The sequence below is a fragment of the Triticum dicoccoides genome, chromosome 5A (genome assembly GCF_002162155.2).
Source record: "Triticum dicoccoides isolate Atlit2015 ecotype Zavitan chromosome 5A, WEW_v2.0, whole genome shotgun sequence".
NCBI lineage: Eukaryota > Viridiplantae > Streptophyta > Magnoliopsida > Poales > Poaceae > Triticum > Triticum dicoccoides.
This window is the reverse complement of record NC_041388.1, coordinates 467,957,948-467,963,947: the sequence shown is the minus strand read 5'-3', so window position 1 is coordinate 467,963,947 and position 6,000 is coordinate 467,957,948.

Sequence of the window (6,000 nt, the reverse complement as noted above, 5' to 3'; positions counted from 1 at the left end):
GCCTACAAAAAGTTATTTTGGACCTCCTGACGCACGTCTGTGCCGCCTGTCCTCGGTTAAGGGATTCCTTGACAGGAATAACCCTTGGGTGATTGTATGAACCCGAACTCTGGTAGAGTCCTCGGGGTGACCGGCCCTTGAGCTACCCGTAGAGGAAAAAAAAGGAAAAGGGCAGTTAGAAAAGTAGGGTTATAGGGGTTTGCAGGCCTACCCTCATTGTGCTTCCGCCGATGCCCAGGGTATTTCAAGTGCATAATTATGTATGCACGGTACCCACTTCAAAGGCATATTAGGCCGAACGGCGGAGGCCGAATTGCTAGTCCAATATGGACATTGATCGATCATGTTGAATGGAGACCGGCGGCATGATGGCCGACATGGTATGCAGCCTGACAAGGCCGCTGTGTAGTTCGGCTGAGGTAACCGTAGTATGATCTCCTATACGAAGGGAGTGTTCAGTGTGCTCACCTCTAGGGGTGTGTGTCACGTATACCATGTTTACTACTTTTGCTTCGGGGGGAAACTGCTTCTGACCCCCGTTGTCCGGTTGGTGAGCCTGTTCGTCGTCGCTATCGCCGGGCGGCCTCTTCCCCTTGAGTTTGGCATTTAACTTGCCAGCCTGTTTGAAGACCCAATAGCTTCTGTTGGTGTGATTAGCTGGTTTATTGGGGTGGCCATGGATCTAGCAAGGCCTGTCCAATATTTTGTCTAAATTGGATGGTCCGTCTTTGTTTGTCGTAAATGGATTTTTTCTGTTGGCCGGGTTTGGGGCCGCTGAAGCCAGCGTTGACCGCTGTGTCCTGTGTGCCCTCATTATTATTGCGACGTTTGTTTTTATTGTGTCGTGGCTTTCCATTACAATCCCGCACTTCGGAGGTGCCCGGATCGCTGGTGCTATTGCTTCTACGGGCGAGCCAGCTGTCTTCTCCCACGCAAAAGCAGGTCATCAGAGCGGTAAGGGCTGACATGGACTTTGGTTTTTCCTGACCGAGGTGGTGGGCAAGCCACTCGTCCCAGACGTTGTTTTTGAAGGCCGCGAGGGCTTCCGCATCCGGACAGTCAACAATTTGGTTCTTTTTAACTAAAAACCTAGTCCAGAGCTTTCTGGTGGACTCTCCGGGCTGCTAGACAATGTGACTTTGGTCATCGGCATCCGGTGGCCGGACATATGTACCTTGAGAGTTGTCACGGAAGGCATCTTCCAACTCCTCCCAGCTGCCAATTGAGTTTTCAGGAAGACTGTTTAACCAGTGCCGAGCTGGTCCTTTGAGTTTTAACGGGAGGTATTTGATGGCATGAAGGTCGTCTCCGCGGGCCATGTGGATATGGAGACGGAAATCCTCAATCCACACCGTGGGATCTGTTGTTCCGTCGTATGATTCAATATTTATGGGTTTAAACACTTCTAGGAACTCGTGACCCATTACTCCATCAGTGAAGCAAAGAGGGTGTGCGGCGCCTCTATATCAGGCCACATCGCGAGTAGCTCCGATGGAGTCCGCGTGCAGTTTTCAGCCCGGGCATGACTAGGTTTGTCGCATCTGAATAGATAGCAATCGTCGCGTGTCGCGGTACGTCCTCGCGATCTGTAGATCGATCTGGTGTATCCTGCTTTACTGTCCAGGTCCTGCCGAAGGTCGTATGTATCACCCTGAGCTGTGTTGTTTCTATTTTTACGTGGTGGTGGGGCGGGTTGTTGTTCGGCTTGAATTGCCGCTTTATCCTGGCCAAGTTGTGGTCGACCTGCCACATTGTCCCGACCATGCTATGGTCGGTCGGCCGCGTTGCGCGAGTGAGGTATGAGCTCTAGCGCCTCCTCATCAAACCGGGGTAGCAGTTTGCGCTTTGGGTAAGTCCTGGCTGCGAGCTTGAGGCCGTATTTTTCGGCTGCCAAGACATTAGTCCATATGTCGTTGAGCAGATCTTGGTCAGCTTGAAGCTGCTGCTGCTTCTTTTTTAGGCTCCTTGTAGTGGCTATTAGCCTGCGCTTGAAGCGCTCCTGCTCGAGAGGTTCCTCGGGCACGATGAAATCCTCGTTGCCGAGGCTTATCTCATCTTCAGAGGGTGGAAGATAATTATCGTCCTCCGAATCATCATGTATGTCCTTTTCATCAGGGCTAACTTGCCCCTTTTCCCGTTCCTCCTGTTCGGACGTTACCTTAATGGGGTCTTTATTATCTTCGGGTTCGTCCGGAGTACTATTTTCCCCGGTGCCAGTGCTACTATCCTTTGAATGACGTGACTTAGAGCGGCGCTGAGGACGCTGGCGTTTTTGCTGTGTCTCAGGAGGTTTATTCTCAACTGGATTTTCTTTGTCATCGTCGTTGGTTGTTTTGGATGTGTCCACCATGTACACATCGTACGAAGAGGTGTCCGTCCAGCATCCAGTGAATGGCGGAATTTGATTTTGCTCCTCATCAGCATCGTCGTCAATACCGTCGATGTCTTCGGAGTCGTAATCGAGCATGTTGGTTAAATCCTCGACTGTGGCTATGAAGTGGGTGCTCGGTGGGGAGCGAAATTCCCTGTCATCAGCTTCTAGTTCGAACCGAATATAGTTTGACTATGAGTCCCCCGCCAAGGGCAGGTTCTTTAATGAGCTTAGCACATCACCCAAGGGTGAGTGCTGGAAGATGTCTACGGTGCTGAACTCGAAGATCGATAAACGATCAAGTTCGACATCTGTGGACTCACATGGTTCGAAACTTATACCCAGAGACGAGTCCGGGGTTCCGGTGACGTAAATATTGTGTGAGTTTAAGTCCATGTGTGGCTCCAACACCGGGGAATCTATGGCCTCCGTGGTGGGGTTGAACCTCCATTCCTTAGATGGCGTTATATGCTACGGATCTAAGGTCAGAGCAGTTACAGGAGCTATCTCCTGAATGTGGTCCGATGACAGATTTAGGTCATGTTCATCGAGGTGACCAGGAGCGATCTCCGCGGTCTTGAATCTAGCAAAGATCAAATCTCCACGGATGTCCGCGGCGTAGTTCAAGCTTCCAAATCTGACCTGGTGGCCAAGGGCATAGCTATCGATCTACTCAAGATGGCCAAGCGAGTTGGCTCACAGTGTGAAGCCACCGAACACGAAGATCTGTCCAGGGAGGAAGGTCTCACCTTGGGCAGCATCGTTGTTGACGATTGGAGGGGCCATCAAACCTTTTGGGGACGGCACAATGGAACTCTCAATGAAAGCACCAATGTCGGTGTCAAAACCGGCGGATCTCGGGTAGGGGGTCCCCAACTGTGCGTCTTAGGCCGATGGTAACAGGAGATAGGGGACATGGTGTTTACCCAGGTTCGGGCCCTATCTATGGAGGTAGTACCCTACATCCTGCTTGATTGATATTGATGAATATGAGTATTACAAGAGTTGATCTACCTCGAGATCGTAGTGGCTAAACCCTAGAGGCCTAGCTTGTATGGCTATGGTAATGAATATATCTCCCCCTCCGGACTAAGTCCTCCGGTTTATATAGACACCGGGAGGATCTAGGGTTACACAAGGTCGGTTAAAAAGAAAGGAATCTACATATTTGGTCGCCAAGCTTGCCTTCCATGCCAAGGAGAGTCCCATCCGAACACGAGTGTAGTCTTGGGTCTTCGTGTTCTTCACAGCCCATCAGTCCGGCCCATTGCTAACAGGCCGGACGCCTGAGGACCCCTTAGTCTAGGACTCCCTCAGTCCTGCTGTCAGAGGCTTAGACCCATTGTTCGACCCATTTTGCATATGGGGAAATGAGATGTCCATGAATATCAGTCAAGTCAAGAAACTCAGAAAGATTGTTAGGATGAAGAAACTTGTGATGAATAACAGCGAGATCTTTGTTTGCACAATGAAGAAGACATCAGTCAACTATATGATGGTACCAACTCTTTTACCTTGTTTTACCCCTTGCGCCATTTCAAAATTTACAACAGCGATTTATGCATAGCTTTGTTTTCAGTACTTTTCAAAGCAGTTCACCGATGATTACCTCTCAAACCACCTGCATGGTCAAGAGGTGAGGAAGGTATTCATTCAACACCCACGGTACAATATTGAAGTCTTGCTTAAGAGGACGAAGGTTGGACGGGCAATTATCCATAGCCACTGGCCTAAAGTTGCAAGGACATTCAACATCACTGAAGGCTCAATATTTGCCTTCTGCTTCTGCAGTTTCCCAGATGAGATTCATCTGTCTATTTACCATGTATGATGCTACTTTCCAAAGGTTTTTGATGCTGCATGTGAAACTTGGTGTTGTTGTGTAATGGCGTAACTGAGTGCCAAAGCTATATGATGTAATTCGATTATGAAATCCTGGTTGCTTTTATACGAATATGAAATACATGGCGTGTTTTATAAGAAATATCAGTTTGATTAGTACATGGATTATCAATAATAGGCTAACTACCCTCCTTATTGGGGTTTTCTATTGCAAACGGTTACCCATATAGCACCATGGGCGATGAACTCAAACAACCCGCATAGTTTCTGGAAAGTAGGCGTGTTCGATCAACTAACAATCACACACGGCTTCCGGCAGTGTACTGTTTGTGTTAGGCCACCTTGCACAAACGTTTCCACACAAAGAACTCTGTGGGATGTACATACCTACGGAAATGATTTTCTAGGATTCACCATGTGGGATGTACATACCTACGGAAATGATTTCTGGGATTCACCGTGTGGGATGTACATACCTATGGAAATGATTTCTGGGATTCACCGTGTGGGATGTACATACCTACAGAAATGATTTCTGGGATTCACCGTATGGGATGTACATACCTACGGAAATGATTTTTGGTATTCACCGTGTGGGATGTACATACCTACCGAAATGATTTCTCGGATTCACCGTGTGGGATGTACATACCTATGGAAATGATTTCTAGGATTCACCATGTGGGATGTACATACCTACGGAAATGAATTGGGATTCGATGCCTCACCCGATCCCACACGGCCCCAGCCTGGGTCCCAGGAGCGCCTATCCCCGACGATTTCTAGGTCGTGTGGGAAGGACACCCTATCGCACACACTCACTTGGCGATGGTTCCAAATGCCGTCGTGGAAAGGGGTTTTAAACCATTTGTTTAGGACGTCGTTGTACCAGTGGTACCTGAAATATAATGCTTTATTCGTTGCCCATTAACAACCTTCAGAGTTATTTATTTTTATGGCTCCAGACCGGTAAACCTCCTCGATGACATATGGGCCTTCCCATTTCGAGAGGAGCTTCCCTGCAAAAAATCTAAAATGAGAGTTGTACAAAAGAACATATTCTCCAACTTTAAACCACGCTTTTGAATTGTTTTGTCATGCTATCTTTTAACTTTTTCTTTGAATAACTTTGCATTTTCATAAGCTTGGTTTCTCCATTCATCTAGGGAGCTTATATCAAATAACCTCTTTTAACCAGCAAGTTTGAAATCATAGTTGAGTTCTTTAACTGCCCAATATGCTTTATGTTCTAACTCAAGAGGCAAATGACAAGCTTTTCCATAAACCATTTTATAAGGAGACATACCCGTAGGATTTTTATATGTTGTTCTATAAGCCCAAAGTGCATCATCTAATTTCTTAGACCAATTCTTCCTGGACCTATTAACAGTCTTTTGCAAAATTAATTTTATTTCTCTATTTCTAAGTTCAACTTGACCACTAGACTGAGGATGATAGGGTGATGCAATTCTATGGTTAACATCATACTTAGCAAGCATCTTATGGAAAGCACCATGAATAAAGTGTGAACCACCATCAGTCATTAAATATCTAGGGACTCCAAACCTTGGGAAAAGAACTTCCTTAAGCATTTTAATAGAGGTGTTGTGATCAGTACTACTGGTTGGAATAGCTTCTACCCATTTAGTAACATAATCAACAGCAACCAAAATATGTGTATTCCTAGAGGAAGGAAAAGGTCCCATGTAATCAAATCCCCAAACATCAAATGGTTCAATAGCAAGTGAATAATTCATAGGCATTTCTTGACGCTTACCAATATTACC